General features: G+C 51.1%; 1 pseudogene; it reads left to right on the forward strand.

The window, feature by feature from the left end:
- Nucleotides 1-18,055, forward strand: part of LOC119513307 — a 44,781-nt pseudogene extending 26,726 nt beyond the window's left edge.
- Nucleotides 18,056-24,545: the final 6,490 nt, after the last annotated feature.

Below are 24,545 nucleotides of genomic sequence, written 5' to 3' on the forward strand. Positions count from 1 at the left end.
TTAGGATTAGGCATGGGGATAGGGATTGAGAAACATTTATGGATAGGGATAGGGTTAGGGTTAGGGATATGATAGGTATATGCATAGGGTTGTTTAGGGATAGGGAAAGGAGAGGGTTAGGGATAGGTTTAGGGTTAGGGTGAGGGTTAGGATCAGGGTTAGGGATATTGTAGGGATATGGATAGGGTTAGGGTTAAGATTAGTGTTGGGGTTAGGGTTAGGGATAGGGATTGAGTTAGGTTTATGGATGGGGATAAGATGAGGATTAGGGTTGGGGTTAACCCTAGCACTAACCTAAACTGTTTCCCTAACAGTACCAGTATGTGTATCTCTATCCGTAACCTTAACCCTAAACCAAACCCTAATCCTAACTTTATTCCTATCCATAACCCTAAACCTAACCTTATCCGTAACCTATCATATACCTAAAATGCACCCTAGCACTAACCCTAACCGTAACCCTAACCTCTAACCATAACCCTAAACCTAAACCTAAGCCGCACACTATTGGTAACCCTATCTCTATCCCTAACCCTAACTCTAACCCTAACCCTAACCCTAGCGAAAACCTCATCCCTATACATAACCCTATCTCTCGTTGTAGGCCTATCCCTAATCCTAACCCTTATCCATGAATCTATTCCTATCCCTAACCCTATGAGTATCCATGTCCCTCTCATGGCCCTAGACCTACCCCACCCCTAGCCCTAGCCTCAGCCATAGCCCCACCCCTAGCCCTAGTCCCAGCCCTAGTCCTAGCACTAGCTCTAGACCTGGGACAACACACGAGAAGACACACTCCCAGAGGCTTCAGTCTGGGCAGCCTGTGGGTTGGGGACAGAGATCTGGTTGGACACCCTGGAGTGGGGTGTGAGTTTTCCCTTTCCCAGGAGGCATATGAGGCTGGGCTGGGGAAAGGTCCATTTTCCCCAACCCTAACCCTAGCCCTATCCCAATCCTTAACCTATATCTACTCCTAACATTGCCCTAGACACAGCCCTAGACCTAGCCCCAGACATAGCCCGAGGCCTAGACATAGCACGTGAGAAGACAATTTTGGAGAGGCTTCATTCTGGAAAGCCTATGGGATGGGGGAAGGGATCTGACTCGTAAGGCTTCCGCATCCTTACACTGGTGGTCGTACTGCGGGCTGGCAAGTGCCACATGCTGGACAGCATAGGAGAAGCACAGAGTCTAAAGGCCGCACAGGAGGGTCTCATTTTCAAGAAAAGTCCATACCCTCCTCCCGAGACCTGTTCCTCTCTGGATTAGGAAACCCTGACTGGCGCTGACCATATCTGAGGAGATCATCTCACAAAAATGCTGCATAGAGGCAGGGCAAGAAACAGAAGACCAAGAGGTGAAAAACTGATCAACTAAACAGAGTGTAAACTAAACGTCTAGAATAAGATGAACTAAACACCAAAGGTTAGAGAAAAAAGCCAACCAACAAGAAAATCCCAGGTAAAAGAGTGAAAACAAGCTCCAGAATAAACTAATCAAGACAGTCAGTTGCCTAGACAGCCTAAGATAATGGGTCATACTAGTGAAGCATTTCCTGAGGAGTTCGCCGAAGTTGCTGGTTCATTTCCTGACGAGTTCGTCGAACACGTTCTTCAAAGATCCCAGTTCATTTCCTGAGGAGTTCATCAAAGTTGCCGGTTCATTTCCTGAGGCGTTCATTGAACATCTTCCTTGGAGTTGACAGTTTGCTGGCTGCTCTACAGAATTTGGACTCGTGCATACCCACAGTTGCATGAGTTGCTTTTACAATTTGATAGTCAGAGACACCTCTCATTGATTCCGTTTCCCTAGAGAACCCTTACTAATACACAGGCCACTCCACCTCCCACTTCTAGGCTTCATCTGTGCTCGGAGAGTTGAGCAGCTGTGCGTGGACGGGCGAAATTCGGCTAGGGAGGCTCGGGCGAGGCTGAAAGAGTCGGTTCCAGAAAGATGTGTCCAGACTGAGGGCCTCGCAGACCTGGGGACCAGGCCCCAGAGGAGCTCCCAGCCAGGTGCTTGGCCATACTGCGTGGAGGGCCTGAACTGCAGGTGCAGGTAGCTATGCCTCTGTCCCCCGGCTCCTGCGTGTGCCTTGCACCCCGAGATCTCTCCGAGGGAAAGTAGGTTTGGATTGGGGGACTGCTAGTCCCCAGCCCAGGGCCTTCAGGGGCCCTGAGTGCACAGGACTCACCTGTGGGCCAAGGTGAGGGGAGCAAGATAAAGAAATAGAGGACCTCAACGAACCAATCACAAGCAAAGAGATTGAGTCAGTCATCAAAAAGCACCCAAAAAAGAAAAGCCCAGGACTAGACGGCTTCACATGTGACTTCTACCAAGCATTCAAGAAGCAACTAATACCAATCCTGCTCAAACCCTTCAAAAAAAATTGAAGAGGAGGGAAAATTATCCAACTCATTCTATGAAGCCAACATCACCCTAATACCAAAATCAGACAAAGATACTACAGAAAAAGAAAATTATAGAACAATCTCTTTGATGAATATAGTTGCAAAAATACTCAACAAAATACTCACAAATCAAATCCAGCAGCACATTAAAAGAATTATGCACCACGACCAAGTCGGTTTTATTCCAGGTATGCAAGGCTGGTTCAACATTAGAAAATGAATTAATGTAATACACCACATCAATAAATCAAAGCAAAAGAACCACATGATCATCTCTATCAATGCAGAAAAGACATTTGACAAAATTCAGCATCGTTCCTTGATGAAAACACTTCAAAGGATAGGAACAGAAGGGAATTTTCTGAATACGATAAAGGCAATATATGAAAAACCCACAGCTAACATCACGCTCAATGGGGGGAGACTGAAAGCTTTCCCTCTAAGATGTGGAACAAGACTGGGATGCCCACCGTCACCATTGATATTCAGCATTGTGAAGGAAGTTCTAGCTAGAGCAATCCAGAAAGAAAAAGAAATAAAATGCATCCAAATTGGAGAGGAAGAAGTAAAACTTTCACTGTTTGCAGATGACATGATTCTATATGAAGAAAATCCAGAAAAATCTACAGGAAAGCTATTGGAGCTTATCAATGAATGCAGCAAAGTGGCAGGTACAAGATCAACAGGCAAAAATCTGTAGTGTTCTTATTCACAAGCAATGTGCAGCAAGAGGAAGAAATTAAAAATTCCACTCACAATAGCAACCAAAAGATTCCAGTATTTAGTAATAAATTTAATGAAGGCCACAAAAGACCTATACAAAGAAAATTATCAGAAACGGCTAAAAGAAATTGAACAAGTGCTAAAAAAAATGGAAGAACATAATGTGTTCATGGATTGGAAGACTCAATATAATTAAGATGTCAACTCTACCTACTGATTTGCAGAGTCAATGCCAGGGATGCCCACCATCACCATTGATATTCAGCATTGTGCTGGAAGTTCTAGCTAGAACAATCCGGAAAGAAAAAATAAAAGGCATCCAAATTGGAGAGGAAGAAGTAAAACTTTCACTGTTTTCAGATGACATGATTGTATATGAAGAAAATCCAGAAAAATCTACAGCAAAGCTATTGGAGCTAATCAATGAATACAGCCAAGTGGCAAGCTACAAGATCAAGATGCAAAAATCTGTAGTGTTCTTATTCACAAGCAATGTGCAACAAGAGGAAGAAATTAGAAATTCCACTTACAATAGCAACCAAAAGATTCCAGTATTTAGTAATAAATTTAACGAAGGCCACAAAAGACCTATACAAAGAAAATTATAAGAAATGGCTAAAAGAAATTGTACAAGTCCTAAAAAAATGGAAGAGCATACCGTGTTTTTGGATTGGAAGACTCAATATAATTAAGATGTTAACTCTACCTACTGATTTGCAGAGTCAATGCCAGGGATGCCCACTGTCCCCACTGATATTCAGCATTGTGCTGGAAGTTCTAGCTAGAGGAATCCGGAAAGAAAAAAATAAAAGGCATCCAAATTTGAGAGGAAGAAGTAAAACTTTCACTGTTTGCAGATGACATGATTGTATATGAAGAAAATCCAGAAAAATCTACAGCAAAGCTATTGGAGCTAATCAATGAATGCAGCAAAGTGGCAGGTACAAGATCAACATGCAAAAATCTGTAGTGTTCTTATTCACAAGCAATGTGCAGCAAGAGGAAGAAATTAAAAATTCCACTTACAATAGCAACCAAAGAATCTAGTATTTAGTAATAAATTTAACGAACACCAGAAAAGACCTTGTGATGGTTAGGTTCATGTGTCAACTTGGCCAGGTGATAGTACCCAGCTGTCTGGTCAAGCAAACACTGTCCTAACAATTGCTGTGAGGACATTTGAGGCTGGTTAATAAACCAACAGGCTGGTTTATTAAATCATCAGGCAGTTGACTGCAGCTGTGACTGATGACTCACCAAAGGGTGTGACTTCCTCAATGAGAGAATGCAATTGGCTGGATTTAATCCAAGTAATCAGTTGAAGACTTACAAGCAAGACAGTTAGAGGACCTTCACTTCTTCAGCCATCCAGTGAAGCATTTCCTGAGGAGTTTGTCGAAGTTGCCGGTTCGTTTCCTGAGGAGTTCATAGAACACGTTCTTCAAAGATCCCAGTTCATTTCCTGAGGAGTTCGTCAAAGTTGCTGGTTCATTTCCTGAGGAGTTTAACGGACATCTTTCTTGGAGTTGACAGTTTGCTGACTGCTCTACAGAATTTGGACTCGTGCATACCCACAGTTGCGTAAGTCACTTTTACAATTTGATAGTCAGAGACACCTCTCATTGATTCTGTTTCCCCAGAGAACCCTTACTAATACACAGGCCACTCCACCTCCCACTTCTAGGCTTCATCTGTGCTTGGGGAGTCGAGCAGCTGTGCATGGACGGGCCCAAATCGGTCTAGGGAGGCTCGGGCGAGGCTGAAAGAGCCGGATCCAGAAAGACATGTCCAGTGATGACTCGGCCTCGCAGACCTGGGGACCAGGCCCCGGAGGAGCTCCCACCCAGGTACTTGGCCACGCTGTGTGGAGGGCCTGAACTGCAGGTGCAGGTAGCTATGCCTCTGTCCCCTGGCTCTTGCCTGTGCCTTGCACCCCAAGATCTCTCGGAGGGAAAGTAGGTTTGGATTGGGAGACTGCTAGTCCCCAGCCCAGAGCCTTCAGGGGCCCTGAGTGCACAGGACTCACCTGTGGGCCAAGGTGAGGGGAGCAAGGTAAAGAAATAGAGGACCTCAACAAACCAATCACAAGCAAAGAGATTGAGTCAGTCATCAAAAAGCTCCCAAGAAAGAAAAGCTCATGCGCCTGAGTGTTTCACTGCCTTCCCCTCATGGTCACAAAGTGACTGCCCCAGCTACAGCAGTTACATCCAAGTCCAGGCAGGTGGGGTGGCCGGAGTTAGCAAATAAAATCCAGGACACCCGGTGAAATTTGGATTTCAGATAACAACAAAATTTGTTGTCGTTGTTCTTTTAGGATAAGTATATCCCATGCAATAATTTGGGATATGCTTATACTAAAAAAAGACAATTATTTCTTTCTCTGAAATTCAAATTTCCCTGGCATCCTGGCCTTTACCCACTACTCCGGGGCAGCTCGGTCGGTGACGGCAAACCTCCCACTGCCCCTGGAGACTCTTGTGTAGGTAGAAGGACCCAGCCAGCGGGCTGGAGGCCACCCTCGACGGCGGGCAACCGTGCCAGACCCTTTCTAGGCCTCACTTCGCTCACCTACAGCCGTTCGGAGGGAGAGGGGTGGGTGCTGCACTGCTGAGCTGGGGGGGCCCGTGGGGAGAGCTGGAGGAAAAGCCGGGGGCGCAGGGCAGGGCCTGGGGTCCAGGGGTCTCCAGAGAGGGCTCCCAGCAGGGCCAGGGGTCTCCTGGGTGTCTCCACACGCCCCGGCTGCTGCAAAATGCACGGGGGCATGGGTGGAAATGACACCACGGCCCAACAGGGTGGAGGCGTCTGGTGGTAAATGGGGGGGTGGGCAGCAGGCTGGGTTCTCCGTCCCCCTACCCATTGCAGTCCTGGCTCCTGTCCTGCCCTGAGGGAGGCAGCCCTGCTCTCCTCTTTACAAGGACAACTCCATTTAGTTTTCAGGGATGTTCAGTGGGTATTTAATTTTCTGTTGGTCAGCCCAGTCCCTCCTGGATGTGAGGGGGCTCAGAGACTGTTCCCCTAAAGTGGTGGTTCTCGTCAGGATGACTCAGCACCCAGGGGACACTGGGTGGTGTCTGGGCACATTTGTGGCTGTCACAGCAGAGGGTGCCACTGGCATCGAGATGGGGGAGCCTGAGGAGGCCACTCAGCACCCCCCAGTGCCCGGGATGCCCCCACCCCAGAGAACGCTCCGGCGAGGCGGGGGACCTGCCCCGGGGAGGGCTGGGGAAGGCCGCCCACCTGGGGGGACCGTCTCCCAGCTGGCCGCCGTCCTCTGGGGCTCTACGACCTGGCCTTGTCTCTCCATCCCAGGGCGCACACCTGTCCCAGCTAACACACCTGGTCCTCCCCCGCCAGGTACAGCCTCCTGTTCTTCGCTTCCGGAGGGGGCAGGTTCAACTACCAGGGAACCAAGCGCTGGTTGGAGGACAACCTAGGCCACACGGGTGAGCGCTCGGGGGTGGCCGGGAGCGTGGGGGGTGGCGGGGGGCTTGGAAGCCACAGCGGGGGACACTGTGGTTCCCGCTGCCCCCCACCAGCTCCCGTTGCCCCGTGCAGATCCCAGCTCACTGCAGGACGACGTGGCCTTCGTGCTCCGCCGGGACACGCTGGGCCGGGGAACAGCCCGCATCTGCACGTGTCCAGGCCGCCCCGGGAGGGGCCCTGCAGCGCGCCTTCCTGCGGGAGCTCGAGACGGTGGGTGCCTGCCGGGGGTGGGGGCTGCGATAGCACATTCACCCTCCCATCGCTGCCCCTTCCGGGCGGACGGTTCAGTGGTGTTCATTACACTCACCGTGTTGTGCTCCCATCGCCTCTATCCGTTATCCAAACTCTTCCAACCCCCCAACCAGAAGCCGCACCCACGAAGCCGGGACACCCCACTCCCCCTCCCTGAGCCCCCACTAGCCTCCCTTCTCCTTCCCGTCTGTGAATCTGCTGGTTTTAGTTACTTCACGGAAGGGAGATCCTCCAGCGTCTGCCCCTTCGTTTCCAGCTTCTTCCACCCAACACAAGGTCTTTGGGGTTCACCCCTGTTGTGGCACAAATGAGAGCCTCGTTTCTGCTTATGGCTGGGTGCTACTCCGTCACGTGGGGGGGACCCTGTTTTGTTTCTCCTTCATCTGTCGTGGACACTCAGGCTGTGTCCTCCTTTCGGCCACCGTGGGTGGTGAGCCCCTCACTCTTGCTTGCTCCCCAAGGCCCATCCTCGTTCTCTGGGATGTCTCTGCTCTGCCCTGACCATACCAGGAGGCGTTTCTGGGGGGCACATGGTTCGCTCCCCGTTTTCCAGATGCAGGAGGTTCAAGATGGTGAGGGAGGTGCTGGGGGAGGTCAGGGGCCCGGCCAGGTTCAGACCCTGGCCCGAGAGCCCTTCCCTGCCGGGCAAGTGTCTGTGGAATGCTCCAGAGGACCTGGGCGGCCACCTTTGTGAGGTGCTGGCAGGGGCCTGGCCGGACCCTCTGGCAGGGTGAACGGAGCCCCATGACCCCACCTGCCCACCGCCAGCAGGTGGCCACCCACCAGTTTCTGGCCATGCACTTCTCCGTGCTGCACAAGAAGATTAACCTGGCGGAGGACATCCTGGCCTGGGAGCACGAGCGCTTCACCATCCGCTGACTGTCCGCCTTCACGCTCTCCCACCTGGAGAGCCACCATGATGGCCGGCGCAGCAGCATCATGGATGTGCGGTGAGTACATCCTGGCGCTGCTCCCTGCCTGCCGGGCACTCGGCCCCGGGGGAAGCAGCGATGTGGGCAGCAGGGAAGGGGCCAGTGGCGAGGCCGGGGTTGGGCTGGGCAGCCACCTGGCTGTGGTCAGGAGAGTGATGGACAGAGTGGGGGCAGGCTGGGTCCCAGGGCTGGAACCTGACGGTTCCTGGGGTCCCCTCTGTGGGGACAGGGAAATGGGAATTCGGGGAGACCCAGCCCTCACGTGTGACCACTAGTTCCCAGTGGCCCCTGATTTAGGACCAGGTGACCTGTGACCCCATCCTGTTCCTCAGACCCAGCAGCTGTGCCCTGGGTGCCCCGACCCCCCTCAGTCTGGCCTCATACACCTTGGCAAGCCCTCCCCACCACCCACCCACCTAAAGTTACCCACACACTTGCCCCCCACCCATGTCATTTCCCTCGGGGACCCTGAGCTTCCTGTTTTATGTATCGACTTTGCATGCTGTCCCTTGACAGGGTGAGGGGTCAGGGGTTGTTTGGTGGCATCCACTGATGCGTCCCAGGACCTGTAACAGTCTGCCCACCCAGTGCACATCCAGCACGAATCCAGCTACATGATGCCTGTTTGCTGGGGGTGAGGGGCTTGTACATGTGGTCTTGGAAGAGGCTCACACCCCTGGTGGGGGCTGGGCATAGTAATCACCGTCCAGCCAGCAGGGGGCAGGGCACTGTCAGAGCAAAGGCAGCTCGGCCAGTCTTGGGCAATCAGGGAAGTCTTCCTGGAGGAGGTGACGTCAGTGCTGAGGGGCATGAGCCAAGAAGGAGCCATGAGAGCCAAGGAGAGTCTGAGGGAAGGCAGGTGGGGAAGAGAGGGTTCAGGGCCAGACCCCATGGCAAAGGGGATGAAGCATTTCCAGGCTGCTGCCTTGTGCCCCCACTTTATACAGGCAGCTTTGTCCCCAAAGTTCCTCCTGGGCCATGAGGCTCAGCGGGTGACACTTGTTCACCCCCAGTGCCTCTCTCACTGGTTTCTGTCCTTGGGATCAGTGGGTCCTCAAGTCACTGCACTAAATGACTGTGCTAGTTTGAATCTGTTATGTCCCGTGTCTCACAGATGCCACGTTCTTTAATGCAATCTTGTGGGGACAGACTTAGTAGTCTTTTGATTAGGGTGGGATCTTTTGATTAGATCATTTCCATGGAGATGCGACCCCGCCCATTCATGGTGGGTTTTAATGAGATCACTGGACTCCTTAATTAGCTCACGGGGTGAAGGAGCTCAGAGAAGCTGGGAGAGACATTTTGGAGAGAAGCTAAGAGATGTAATCCAGAGTTAGCCTCTGGGAGAAGCTAAGAGCCAACGCAGACACAGAAGTTTGGAGATGCTCAGAGATGCAGACAGAAGGATGTTCAGAGATGCTAAGCTAAGAGATGAAGCCCAGAGTTTGCCTCGGAGAAGCTAAGAGAGGACCCCCAGACACTTAGAGAGAAATGCCCTAGAACATGCAAGGATGCACAGAAGCTTAGAGAGAGAAGCTAAGAGAGACAGAAGCCCAGAGACACTTTGGAGAAAGCCATTTTGAAACCAGAACCCGGGAGCAAAGAACCAGCAGGCGCCAGCCACGTGCCTTCCCAGCCGACAGAGGTGTTCCGGACGCCATCGGCTTCTGTTCAGTGAAGGTGTCCTCTTGCTGATGCCTTAGTTTGGGCACTTTTATGAGTAAATGTGTAACCTAATAAATCCCCTTTATGAAAACCAATCCATTTCTGGCCCAGTGAGATCTACCTCCTAGGGATTTGGAGAACTTCTAATTGACCCTCGGTGAAGAGTTGCAAAATGCGGGTGAAGCAGCTAGAGTGGAGAGAAGAAGAAGACTCCGGACAGAGGAAAAACGAAAGAAATTTGTTTTCCCTGCTTCTGAGAGTGAACGTATTTCTACCATAGTCTGGAAGGTTCCGGTGGGTGGGCCTAGGATGTCAGAGCGTTTCTGCAGGGGACCAAAGCGTCAGTATTTTCAGTTTTCTGGGCCACACGGTCTCCGACGCGACAGCTCACCTTCACTGTTAGAGCTGGAAAGACAGACGGCATGAAACTGGGCGGGTGCAGCTGTGTGCCAGTAAAACTTTATCCGTGGTCACCAAAATGCGGATTTCGTGTGGATTTTCACACATCTCGGATACCATTCTTCTTTTGATTTTTTTTTTAATTAATAGACTTTATTTTTAAAAATGGTTTTAGGGTTTACAGATAATTTAAGCAGATAGAACTAGGACAGAGTTTCCACGGTCCCCCAAATTTCCCAAATTATTAACCACTTGCATTAGCTCGGGACGTGTTACAGTAAAACGAACCCATATTGATATATTACCAGGAACTCGAGTCCAGAGTTTCCATCAGGGTCCCCTCTTTGCGTCGTGCAATTCTTGGGGTCTCACTGCCCTGGGCTCCCCTGCTTTACCCTTTCCCCAGAACCCCTGGCAACCCCTGAACTTTGTACTGTCTGTATACTTTCGCCTTTTCCGGAACGTCACGTAGTTGGAATCACACAACGTGCGGCCTTTTCAGACTGGTTCTTTCCCTCAGCCACGTGCATTTAAGGTTCCTCCGTGTCTTCCTGTGGCCGGAGAGCTTGTTTTCTTTTATCCCTGGGTAATTCTCCCTCGCACAGATGGGCTGCAGTTGGTTCATCCATTCACCTCTTCAGGCACATCTTGGCGGCTTCCAGTTTGGGGCAGTTATGAATCAAGCTGCCCAGAAATGTGAGTTTTCCCCGCCTTTGGTTGTGCTCCTGGGAGCACGACTGCTGGATCGGATGGTGAGTCTTGTTTGGCTTTGGAAGGAACTGCCGGACTGTGTTCCAAAGCGGCTGGACCGTTTTGCATCCCCAGCAGCCCTGAGGCATCCCCGCTGCTCCCCGGCCTCACCAGCGTTTGGCATTGTCTTCGGTGTTTTTGGATTTTAGCTGTTCTGACAGATGTGTACTGGTATCTTGTTGCCATTTTAATTTGCAGTTCCCTAATGATATATGATGTAGAGCCTTCCTCATATGTTTCTTTGCCATCTCTATATCGTCTTTGGTAAGGCATCTGTTCAGATCTTTTGCCCATTTTTTTTAATCGTTGAGTTTTGTTCCTGTTTGTTAAGCCTGCCGTTATGCAAGATACCAGAAATAGATTGGCTTTTATAAAGGGGATTTATTAAATTACAAATTTACAGTTCTAAGGCCATAAAAATGTCCAAATTAAGGCATCAACAAGAGGATACCTTCACTGAAGAGAGGCTGATGGCGTCCGGAACACCACTGTCAGCTGGGAAGGCCGGTGGCTGGCGTCTGCCGATCCTGGGTTGTGTTTCAGCTCCTCTCTCAGCTCCTGTGCATTCTTGGTTCTTACTCCCAGGTTTCTTTCTAAGCGCCTGGGGCTCCTGTCTTAGCACATCCCAGGGCACACTCGGGGCTTCACCGCAGCTGAACATGCTTCTGTCTGCGTGTCCGAGCCGTCTGAGCGTCAGCGTCAGCAAGTGTCTGGGCCTGTGTGGCTCTTTCCAAAGGATCCAGTGAACTGATCAAGACCCACCCTGAACGGACGGGGCCAGATCTCCATGGAGACGTTCAGTCAAGAGGTCACACCCTGACCAAAAAGATCAGTCTGCCACCACAAGATTGCATCAAAGAATATGGCCTTTTCTGGGGGACATAATATATCCAAACCGGCACAAGCTTGAAAAACTCTTTGTGTGTTTTGGATACGGTTCCTCTGCCAAATGCATGTTTTTGTGAATATTTTCTCCCAGCCTGTGGCTTGTCTTTTCATTCTCTTATCAGTGTCATTCACAAAGCAGAAGTCTTTAATTTTTGAGAAGTCAAGTTCTTTTCTTTCACAGATTGTGCTTTTGGGGTTGATTCTAAGAAGTCACCACCAAACCCAAGGTGATTGGGTTTTCCCCTATGTTATCTTCTAGTAGTTTTATAGTTTGCATTTTACATTTAGGTCTGTGATCCGTTTTGAGCTCATTGGGCCTGTCTGGGTTCTTTCTTTCTTTCTTTTTTTTTTTTGTTTTTACAAGTGGCTGTCCAGTGGTTCCAGCACCATTTGTTGAAAAGACTTTTCTCCATGAATTGCTGCTGCTCCTTTGTCAGAGATCAGTTGACTGTGGTTGACTGTGGTTGTGTGGCTTGGTTTGTGGGCTGCCTCTTCAGAGCCATTGGTCCGTTTTCTGTTCTTTCACCGGGACCACACCGTCTCAAAGTCTGGTAGTAGCTGTCCTCCAGCTTGGATCTTCTCTAGGAACCTGCTGGCTATTCTGGGTTCTTGTCTTTCCTGATAAATTCTAGAATCAGGTTTTGTCAGGATCCACCACGTAACTTGCTGGGATTTTGGCAGGGATGGTGTTGAATCAGTAGACCACGTTGGGAAGAATTGACTTCTTATCCATATCGTGTCTTCCTATCCATGAACGTGGAATATCTCCCCGTTTATTTAGATCTTCTTTGATTTCTTTCATCAAAATTCTGTCGTTTTCCTCCTGTCGATCTCATACTTATTTTGTTAGATTTGTGCCTAGTTCTGTTTCCTCTTTTTTTGACACCAACCTAAATGGTGTCGCATTTTTTATTTCAAGTTCCAACCTTCATTGTTTGTATATAGTGGAAAACAGTTGGTTTGGGCACATAAATCTTGTATCCTGCAACCTTGCTATAAGGGCTTTTTAGTTTCAGAAGTTATTTGGTCAGTTCTTTGGGATTTTCTACATAGACAATCACATCATCCAAGAACAAAGACACTTTTATTTCTTCCTTCCCAACCATATACATTTTCTGTTTTTCTCCAGGTTAATCACTTGTTTATACCATTGCAATAAGTGATTCACGGCTTTATTGTTGTTCCCATTTTGGCTTTGATTGTTGTAATCAGCTGCCTTCAGTCCCTGGTAGCTCAGCTCAGTTCTTTCTCAGCTCAGCTCAGCTTTTGACCGTTCTAGTATACAAATTCCATTTATGAAGGATAGAGTTTGAGACATACAATGATCAGATTGTGAAATGCAAGTAAAATAAAACATTCCAGCCTTCCATACAGAAAAATCATAGAAATGAGAGCAAAACCAATGTCCCTTAACATCACATGAATGTGAAAATAGACTGGCCACCGATATAAAAACAGATGTAGAGGAGAATTGAAGCTTTGTTGTCTTTTTTTAACCAACAATTATGGACATTTATCCAAATTATTTTCATTTCACTTTCTCTTTCTGTTAGAATCAGAGTTTAGGTCTAAGTATTTCCACTGAGCATCTCTAAATTATCTAGATCAATTTTTTTTCCTTGCAATTTCATTGAGATATTGTCACATACCATACAAGCAACCAAAGTGTGCAATCAGTTGTCACAGTATCATCACATAGTTGTGCATTCATCACCACAGTCAATTTTTGAACATTTTCATTACTCCAAAAAAAATAAATAAATAAAAGTAAAAAAGAACAACCCATCCCCCCAACAGAATCCCTTTTATTTCCTTTTCTTGTCTTCCTGCATTGGCTGGGAACTTCCAGCCCTATGTGGAGAGGGGTCTCCTGGCCTTGTTCCGGAACTCAGAGGGAAATATATGCGTGTGGCTGCGTGGCAATAAAGCTTTATCGATCGACACTGAAATGTGAATTTCATATATATTTTCACATGTCATGAATAGTATCCTCCCCATCCCCCAAACATTTAAAAATGCACACACCATTCTCAGCTCGCGGGCCATACAAATCAGACAGCTTGGCCCGGGGGGTAACATTTGCCACCCCCCATTCCAGGACAAGATGCTTTCTCCCGGCCCCAACACCCCACAACCGCCTCACTGCCCACTTGTTCCCTGCCGCTCTTTGCCGTTTCTTCTGGTTGCCTGCACGTGGCTCAGATCATGCTGGGTGGCTGTGTTCTGTGTTGTTTTCCTGCAGACCTGGTACAGCTTCCCAAGTCAGAGAAAACTGCAAAATGCCCCTTTTAAACAACAGTCTTGCCCTCCTAGTCTCCAGGGAAGCACCTGTTCCCTGACCCCCTCCTGACTTCTGGTGGCTTCCGGGGCCATCCGTGGCATTCCTTGGCTTGTAGCCACATCACCCGAGTCTCCATCTCCGTCTCCCCTGTGGGTCTCTGTGTCCACATTTCTCTCCTCCAAGGCCACCATTTGCATCGGATGAGGCCCCCCTTCTCCAGTCTGGCCTCGTTTTAACTACTCACATCTTCAGAGCCCTTATTTCCAAACAGGGGCACACTCATGGGACTTGGGGTAAGCCCTTCAGCCTATCATTTTTTGGGGGGCACAGTTCAGCCCATACCACCGAGCACGGGGCATCACACGGTTTGCCTGCCAGCAGCATCCTCAGCATTCTGACCTTAACAGATGAGCCCGTTTTCCAGGCAGGAAGTCAAGGCCCTGAGAGGTCAAGCCCTGTGTGCCAGATGCAGGCTAGACATACCTGGGCCTCTTCGGACCCTGACCTCAGGCTCTCAGAGAGCGAACCAGGTTCTCTGCCCCGTGGGGGCTCAGGGTGGACATGAGGAGGGACGGAGAGGACCCTCCCCGCTTTTCAAGAAGAGCCCGAGGCCCAGCGACGTGACCCAAGAAGCGGTCGCCTTTCCGCCTTTTATAATTTGGTTCGGGGTGGTTCCAGACGATCCCGGTTCAAGAAAGGCATATTTTCTATCGCCCGTCACAGGTCACGGGTCGACTCCAAGACCCTTACCCGGAACACGAGGGTCATCGCCGAGGCCCTGACACACGTCATCTACAACCTGACCGAGAAGGTGAGCTGCACCCCCACCACCACAGCCGCGAGCCCCCCCACCCCTGCCCGCCAAGCGGGGCTGGACGCAGAGCCATGTCCCCCTCTTCCCGCAGGGCACCCCTCCAGACATGCCAGTCTTCGCCGAGCAGATGGTAAGGGGCCGGGCTGGGCAGGCAGGGGTGGCGGGGGGCCGGGTGGGGGCCCGTGACCTCAGGGCCGTCCCCTGCAGCAGATCCAGCAGAAGCAGCTGGACTCGGTGATGGACTGACTCACCCACCAGCCCCGGGCCGCGCAGCTGCTGGGCAAGGGCAGCACCTTCCTCAGCACACTCGAGCACTACCTGAGCCGCTACCTGAAGGACGTGAAGCAGCACCATGCCAAGGCGGACAAGCGGTGAGGGCCCCGCTCACCCCGCGGACTTCACACAGTCCCGCCTTCCGCCCTTGAACAGTGTCGCTCGCAGGCGAGCGGGACCTCGCCTTCGCTGAGCTTCTAGAATCTTCCACCCCTGAGGGCCTCAGATGTAACAAATAAAAACACAGGAGGGGGCTAAAAAAAAGTACAAAGTACAAGAGATCAGGTTACATTTGGAGTTCAGATAAACAATGAATTGTGTTTTTTAGTATAAGTATGTCCCGTGCGGTGTTTGGGATATACTTATGCTAAAAGAATTATTTGTTGTTTACCTGAAACTCAAATTTAACTGGCCGTCTGGGATTTCATCTAGCAACTCTGCACCCTCCACCCTCCCTCTGTGTTCCTTTCCTGCTTCAGGCCTCAGGTGAATCTCACCCCAGGGTCCCCTGTCTGCCCTTGGGTTGCTTCTCCCCACTGTAGGCCCCCAGGTATTGGGGTTATTTTTTTTGTACCTGATGTTCCTGAGCTCCCCGGGTGGGCTGAGCAAGCACCTCAGGGCCTTGAGGGTGGGAGAGATGCCCACCGGGCATCCATGGGCAGGAAATGCCCTCTCCCCCCTGCACTGGCTCACCACCCTCTTCCCATCTCGTGGACACTCATATCTCCCAGGAGACAGAAACCTGTGTAGAAGAAGAAACCGAGGCTCAGAGTGGACCCACAGCCACATCCAACTGTGGTTCCCCATCCTCTACAGAAATGTTTCCCAGACCAGTAAAATTTCAACAGGCATTGTATTTCATTTTTAAAAGTACATTATAATACCCAAAAAACTAACAGGAAGGGTGTTATTTAGAATAAAAGCCCTTTCCCAGAATAGTCAGCTGGTGCCCTTGTGCTGACACACACAAGATGTTCTCATTCCCGAGCCATGGGATTGCCCACCTTGGCCTTGGAGAAAGGGCTCTGGGGACAGGATGTGACCGGGCAGTTCTGCCCGTCACCAGGAGCCCCCTGAAAACGCTCTCTCTCCCCAGGGACCCCGAGTTCGTCTTCTATGACCAGCTGAAGCAGGTGATGAATGCATACAGGTGAGCGGTCATCAGGGGTCCCCTTGGGAGCCCAGTGTTCCCGGCCGACCCCCTCCCGTCCGGTGTGCCTTACGGCCCAGGGGACTGTGGTGAGCTGGGCCGTGCCACCCCTCTCCTCACCCCGCAGCCCCCTTCCCTCCCCCAGGGTCAAGCTGGCCATTTGTGACCTGCTTCTGGCCGTCTGCATCGGTGCCTACCTCGGAATGGCCTACACGGCTGTCCAGGTGAGCGGGTATGGCAGGCTGGGGGCTGCTGGTGCGCTCTGGGTAGTGGGGGGCCAGCCTGGGGCTGCTGCTAGAGTCGGATGTCCCAACCCAAAGCAGGTGCCCCCGTCCGGCACCCCCACCCTCACTCCCACCCGCGCTGTGCCCCCAGCACTTCGACCTCCTCTACAAGGCGGTTCAGAGGCTGCTACTGAAGGCCAAGACTCAGTGACGGGGGCCCCCGAGCCACGAGCCCCTCCTGCCTGCACCGCCACCCCTCCCTGCTCCTCCAGCCTCCCCCGCCGCCCGGAAGGCCAGGCCGCCCCTCGGGGACCCCCTCCCTCAGGACACACACGGCCCGGCAGGGGGCAGCGACCTCAGCCTCTGCCCAGGCTCCCAGAACCCCGAATTACAGAGGTTTTCTGGTTTGCCCTTTAGGATTTGGGGGATTCTCTTTTCTGTTTTTTTCCTCCTTGAACTTCCTCGGAGGAAAGCTCGGTAGAAAGCCTCTGGAGTGGGGTTCAGGCTGAGCCCTGGGGTCCCTGGAGCCGTGTACGCTGGACTAAAGGGACAGCACGGTGGGCTGCCCCCGGCCTCCAGCCCCGGCCCCTCACCCTGAGCCAACCCTGGGCAGGGCCGAGCGGGGTCGGCTCAGGGTGGGTTCCCTGCCCGGCGCCCCCTTCTCCAGCTGGGCCTGATGGAGTGCCCAGGCCCACTCTGGGGGGCCCCGGGAGCCCCAAGCCCATGTTCCCCAGGCATGGCTGTCCGCCTGTGTCCCTGCTTGCCTCACTCGCGCCCCACACCTCCGCCGGCCCCTCCCGAAGCCCCGTGCCCTCCACTTCCGTCCCAGTGGTTCCCAGCCCTGAGGACAGAGAGGCCCCTGCCTCCCCCAGGCCGTCTCCCCTCCGGTGCCCAACCCCCGACCCAGGGACTTTGCTCTTTGGGGCACCAGAAAACTCCCGGCCCTGGGGGGAGGAAGGGGTTGCCGCTGGGGCACCTCCTTGTGCCCACTGTTCACTATCTTCATACCCCAGCTCCCCAGGCCTCAGTTTCCCCATCTGTGCAAGGAAGTGCATTCTGGGAAGGCAGGCATCTGTGTCTCAGGAGGGACATCGGGGAGCAAACGAGAGCGTTTGTGGGAGAGGAGGTGGCAGGCGGACCCCTCATGGCCTCTGCGTGTCCCTTGTGGACTGTGGGGCCCCCCACTACCCCCCCAGGACCCTGAGGAGGAAACGGGGGCTGGGTGGAATTTGGGGGGAGGGTCTCCAACCAAACCAGGCACTTTGGGGTTGCCGCCTCCTTGTGAGGAATCTGGAGAGGGTGGCATTGATCTCAGGGTGATCAGGATTATCAGCTCATTAGCAATATGATTGATTAAGTATTAGCTAAGGGGCAGGCAGGGCGAGAAGGGGCTCCTGGGCCCTGGGGACCTGCCAAGGTCCCGTCCCCGTGGCCACCAGGGCCTGGCACAGCCCCGTGAGGCCTGGGGGGGGGGCAGGGGTGCCGCATCTCCACTGCTCCCAGCCTGCCTCCCCGTCCCCCATCCCCCTGCACCGTCTGCCATCTTGGTGTCCCGGATCTTGCCAGGCCAGGCTCAGCAGGGAGGAGCGGGCAGGCGGCACTGGGAGGCCCGTCTCTGACTCCTCTGCTCTCCCTTCTCCTTCCTCCCTACCCACCCTGCCAGGGGGTCTCCACAGACCCAGCAGCTCCAGGGGCTGGCTGCCCAGTGCCTGGCCCGGGCAGGGGGCTCCTGTCTGCGTCACGTGGCGTTGCTGGCACCCATGTTTCTGAACCGGCTTCCTTCCCTCCTCGGGCGGGCGGCCCGGGGGGGTTCGTGCTGACTGTGGCCGTGGCTGGGATGAGAAAATAAAGCCATATCAAACGAGTGGCCGCCCGTTTCTTGGCTGGGAGTCTGGGTGCCTGGGGGATTTGGGGTCCCACCTGCCCCACCGCCGTGCATGGACAGCCCCAAGAAAGACAGGACCCATCCTGAAAGAGGTGGGAGAAGGAAGTGGGGACCCAGCCTGCAGGGTAACGGAGCCCCCCAGCCCCCATGCCATGCAGCTCCCCGATTCCAGCCAGCTTCCCTGTCCCGGGAGGCCCAGCACCCAGCAGGGTGTGGCCCAAATTGGGCATGAGTGGGGCCCACCTCGGGCCCCCTGTCTCTCTGTGCAAATGTCAGGGATCACATAGCAGTCTCTGAAGGCTTCCTGGAGGAGGCAGCTTCAAGCCACAAAAGGTGGAGTCGGGGTTTCCCACGCAGCAGGCGGCAGCAGGGGGGACGCTCAGCGAGGACAGAGGCAGGTGTGGGCCGAGACGTGGGTGCGACTTCCGAGGCAGGCCCTGCCCCTGCGGCTCTGCACAAAGGGCCACGAGCCCAGCAGCCTGAGACGACAGCACCTGACTCTTCTGGCTTCAGGGGCGGCCGTCTGGCCTCGGTTTCCTTGTCTTGAGGGCACATCACTCCAGCCTCTCAGCTGTCCATCTTGTCTCCATCTTCCCATGTGCATCTATGTGTGTCTTCTCTTCTTGGAAGGACATGATCATTGGCATCAGGCCCCCCAACCCAGTGTGATCCCCTTTAGCCACACCCACAAAGCCCCTGCTTCCAGAAAAGTGAATTCACCCCAGTGCGGGTGACGGGGCGGTGACGGTGCCCCCTGGTTCCAGCGCAGCCCCTCGTACTAATCCTTCTGAGTAAACTCTCTCCTTGCTGGATCCCCCACCTTTGTCTTTGTAGTTGACTCTGTTTTTGTCGAAAAAGCTTTATCGGCACACAGCTGTGCCCATTAGTTGTCCACACAGCTCACACCACAAGGTCAACCTGCACGGTCATGCCAAAGAATAACCAGCCCCCCAAACCTAAAATATTTCCTTTCCACAGAAAGTTTGCAACTCACTCCACATGCTGATTTTTCTCCTCTTTCTTCGTGGAAAAATTCTGGCTGCCAACAGAGAATAATTGGGTCTGGGGTTGTCTTTTGGGGGGATACAGTCACAGCTTCCTTTTGGTGTTTCAATCAACACCCTGAGATCCACCAGTCACATTCTTCACCCTTTAGACCTGATGGAAGGTGCTGAGAAAACCAAACAAGGGTCAAGAGAAGTGACAGAAGCTTCTCCACCAGTCACCCTGTTTGCACAGGCAATCTCTAATCCATGCCTGGTGCCAGCCTGGGACCCCAAGACTCAGAGCACGGGGAAGAAGGAAAGGGCAGGAGCATAGGCAGCCAGAGTGTGGCCCGAGGACGGGGCTACCCCCAGACCAGCTTGTCTGCACGGCTTTAAGATGGGAACAGCCCATCACCCGGGACTTCACAAGCAGTGTTTGCTTTTTTTGTTGTCTAACTTTTTATTTTGACATAATTTCAGGTTTGCAGACATGTGCCCAGAATATTGCAAAGAACCCCCTTAAAACTTTCATGTGTTCTGCACGTTAACATTTATCCTTTTCCTTCCATCCCTCCGTTTCTGAGAGCTACTGTAGAAAGTACACAAACTGGGGGGCTCAAAGCAACAGAAATTTTTTGTCCCCCCATTCTGGAGGCCAGTCATCTGAGATGAGGATGTTAGTGGGGCCACACTTCCTCTGAAAGCTGCAGGGGAGAATCTGTTCCCTGCGTCTCTCCTGGCTTCTGGCAGCTTCTGGCCATCCTAGCTCTCCTTGGCTTGGAGCCACATCGCTCCATTCTCTGCCTTCACCTTCCCCCAGCCTTCTCCCCTTGGTGTCTGTGTGTCTAGACTTCCCTCCGCTTAGAACTCCTCATCCAGTATGACCACCTCGTAACTAATCCCATCTGCAGCAACCCCATTTCCAAATAAGTTCGCATTCCAAGATATTTTGTGGAACATCGTTCAACCCATAACTCTCCAGAAATGTTTTTTCCTTGATCTATTTGACAGTCGCCAACACAATTTCCTCTACCCCTAAATAATTCTAGGTGTATTTCCTACAAATGAGGGTGTTCTCTTCCCTAATCAGAGGATAATTGCTAAATGCTGGAAATCAACCCTGATGCAATGCAACTAAGTATCCTATAGGCCTTTATCCAAATTTTGTGGCACCTTCTACAGCATCCCAGGGACATGAAGACACCCCTTGACTGTCACCCTCTTGTTTGAGTGCCTGTTGATGATGCTTTCCCAGAACAGCTACCCTCTGATGGTTGCAGATAGTGATTTTCTAAATCCATTGCTCCATCTACATTTGTTGGTCTGCCTTGGTCAGCCATGTATTTCCCATCCTAAGGTGGGACATGGCTGAGGTTTGGGGCTTTCTGGGTGGGTGGCGTGTAAATGATACTTTTGACTTGCAGACACTGTTGCGGTGGGTGATGGCTTTTGAGTGTCGGGACGGGGTGAACGTGTTCCACGCGTGGGAAGGAAGTGAGACTTGGGCAGGGGTCAGAGGGCGGACTGTACTGGGCCAAAGTGAGGCCCCACATTTTATGTCCACATAGACACGAGAACCTGGGGATGTGAGTCCCATCCTTGTCCCCAACCCCAAATTCCCAGCAGAAAGATTCACGGGCCCTGCCGAGGCAGGCAGCCATTGGTGATCCAATCAGCTGCGGCCAGAGAGACAGAGCTGCATCGTAGCAACACGGCCCGGTGGGGCGAGGTGGTGGGGAGGGGACACGGGACCCCTAGAGAGCAGATGAGCCCCTTGGGATCCCCTTCTCAGCCTCCTTCCATCCCTCAGGCCTGCTCAGAGGTGCCTGAACTGGGCTTTGGCCTCACTCATCCCACAAGCCCAGTTTGTTGAGAGAGGCACGTGGCGAGATGTCTGTTTCCCAACCCCAAAGCCAAACATGGTGGACCCAGTTGCTGGGAGAACCCCCTGGCAATGACTGGTGTCCCTGCAGGGAGGGGAAGGCTGGTGGAGCAGGGGGTCTCGAGAGCCCAGAGATGTCTGTCTGTCCTTTGGAGAGGTTGAAGGCAGGAGGTGGCTGGGATCACGGTGGAGAGTGCCTGGGACGAAAACCTGGGGACTGGCTGGGTTTCCTGTGGCTGCTGAAGTAGGACACCACGACTTCAGGCTTAAAACAACGGGAAGCCCCTACGTGGGACCTGACTCCCAGGGGTGTAAATCTCCCTGGCAACGCACGACATGACTCCTGGGGATGAACCTGGACCCAGCATCGTGGGATTGAGAACATCTTCTTGACCAAAAGCGGGATGTGAAATGAAACAAAATAAAGCTTCAGTGGCTGAGAGATTTCAAATGGAGTTGAGAGGTCACTCTGGTGGACATTCTTATGCACTATATAGATAACACTTTTTAGGTTTTAATGTATTGGAATAGCTAGAAGTAAATACCTGAAACTATCAAACTCCAACCCGCTAGCCTTGACTCTTAAAGACGATTGTATAACAATGTAGATTACGAGGGGTGACAGTGTGATTGTGAAAACCCTGTGGATCACACTCCCTTTATCCAGTGTATGCATGGATGAGTAGAAAAATGGGGACAAAACCTAAATGAAAAGTAGTGTGGGATGGGGGGGATGATTTGGGTGTTCTTTCTTTACTTTTATTTTTTATTCTTATTTTTATTCTTTCCGGAGAAAGGAAAATGTTCAAAAAATAGAATGGGGTGATGAATGCACAACTATAGGATGGTACTGTGAACAGTGGATTGTACACCACAGATGATTGTATGGTATGTGAATATATCTCTATAAAACTGAATTTAATTAAAAAATAATAAAACAGCAGGAAGGCATTGTCCCACAGTTCTGGAGGCCACGGGTCCAAAACCCAGGTGTCAGCAGGGCCACCCTCCCCCGGTCACCCCTGGGGAAGCCCCTTCCCAGCCTCCTCCAGCTTCTGATGGCAGCTAGCCTTGCTCTCCTTGGCTTGTGGACATCTGTCTGGTTTGCTGAAACTGCTAAAATGCAAAATACCAGAAATGGATTGGCTTTTATAAAGGGGGATTATTAGATTACAAATTTACAGTCCGAAGGCCATGAAAATGTCCAAACTAAGGCATCAACAAGAGGATACCTCCTAATTGTTATGGACCCCCTAAAAGACTTATGTTCTTTTAATCCACTCGTATGGGGGCAGAACTATTGTGGGTGGGGCCTTTCTATTAGATTATTTCCATGGAGATGTGAAAGACGTTTGGAGATGGTAAGCTAAGAGATGAAACCCAGAGTTTGCCCTGGAGAAGCTAAGTGAGAACCCACAGATGCTTAAAGAGAAGCCACTGGAATCAGAAGCTGAAAGCAACACAACCCGGGAGCAAAGGACCAGCAGACGCCAGCCACATGCCTTCCCAGCTGACAGAAGTGTTCCAGATGCCATCAGCCTTTCTTCAGTGAAGGTATCCTCTTCTTGATGCCTCAGTTTGGACACTTTTATGGTCTTTAACTATAAATTTGTAACCTAATAAATCCCCTTTATAAAAGCCAATCCATTTCTGGTATTTTGCATTTTGGGAGCTCTATCAAACCCAAACAGGAGCTGTGCTGAGTGGACTCTTAGGTGTCAGCCTGTTTTGCTCGTAGCTGAGCTGGGCTCTTTCACCCCATGGCTATCTTCCACCTTTTCCTGGTGATTTGTACCTCCAGGAGCACATAGCTTGTTTTTGCCTTTTTTTTTTTTCTTTCCAAGTAAATGGGCTCATTCTCTGCAAATCGATCTGCCCCAGATGCCCTTTGCTTGATGTGTTGTCTTTCCCAGCCAGAATGGCTGTGGACTCTTCTGTGGAATGACAGAATAAAACCTGCTCAGCCTTGATGGGTGATGGGTGATTAAGGCATTTCCATTTGAACGTCTTTGCACACACGTTGGGTTCTCTGGGGTCGACTTTGAGAAGCAAAACTGCTGAGTCAAAAGGGACAGATGTGTTTTTGTTTTTTGGGTTTTTTTTAAATGCAATTTTATTGAGATTTATTCACATAACATACAATCCTCCAAAGTGTACAATCAGTTGTCCATGGCATTGTCATTTAGTTGTCCATTCATCACCACAATCAATCTTCGAACATTTTCATTACTCCAAAAAATAAAATTAAAATTATAATAAAAAAGAACATCCAAAGCATCCCATTTCCCTCCTCCCCCCATTGCTCATTATACTTTTAAAAATACAATTTTACTGAGATATATTCACACACCCTACAGTCATCCACAGTGTACAGTTATTCACAGCACCATTGTACAGTTGTGTGTTTATCACCAGAATCAATTTTTGAAACTTTTCCTTACTCCAAAATAAAAATAAAACAAAAAAGAGCACCAAAAACTTTCTACCCCCCTCATCCGACCCTATTCTCCATCTAATTTTTGTTTCTGTTTTTCCACTCATCTTTTCATACACTGGATAAAGGGAGTGTGAGCCACAAGGTTTTCACAATCACACAGTCACACTGTGCCATCTACATAATTATACAATCGTCTTCAAGAGTCAAGGCTACTGGGTTACAGTTTGACAGCTTTAGGTATTTCCCTCTAGCCATTCCAACACACTAAACACTAAAGGGTATTATCTCCATAGGGCATAAGAATGTCCACCAGAGTGACCTCTTGACTCCATTTGAAGTCTCTCAGCCACTGGAACCTTATTTTGTTTCCTCTCTCTTCCCCCTTTTGGTCAATAAGATCCTCTCAATCCCACAGTGCTGGGTCCAGGCTCATCCCCAGGAGTCATTTCCCACTTTGCCAGGGAGTTCACACCCCTGGGAGTCATAGGCAGAGACGTTTTGCTTTGTTTGTTTTCTTTTTCTTGAAATGCACACCAATCCTACATTTACATGAGTTTCCAGAGTGTGAACACACACCCATGTAACCACTGCCCGGGTCAAGAAGCAGCACATTCCAAAACATTCCAGAAACATTCCAGAAGAGGCAAATCAAGAAGGCAGATTGGTGTTGTCAGGGGTTGAGGGGTGCCGGGGAATGGGGAGTGACGGCTAATGAGTATGGAGTTCTTTTGGGGGTGATGAAAAATAAAAATGTACAAGGACTTGTACACAGACATACACAGCAGCACTATTCACAATAGCCAAAAAGTGGAAACAACCCGTAAAAAGGAGTGAAGCTCTGATCCATGCTACAACCTGAATGAATCTTGAAATCTTGATGCTCAATGAAAGAAGCCAGACAAAAAGGCCATATATTGCATGATTCCATCGATCTGAGTTTTCCAGAATAGGCAAATCCATGGAGACAGGAGGCAGGTTAGGGGTTGCCAGGGCCTGGGGGGAGGGGGAGTGATGGCCGATGGGTACAGGGTGTCATTTGAAGGTGATGAAATGTTCTGGAATTAGATCGCGGTGATGGTTGTACAATTCTGTGAATATACTAAAAAG

Source organism: Choloepus didactylus, chromosome 18 (assembly GCF_015220235.1).
Source record: "Choloepus didactylus isolate mChoDid1 chromosome 18, mChoDid1.pri, whole genome shotgun sequence".
NCBI classification, from domain to species: Eukaryota; Metazoa; Chordata; class Mammalia; order Pilosa; family Megalonychidae; genus Choloepus; species Choloepus didactylus.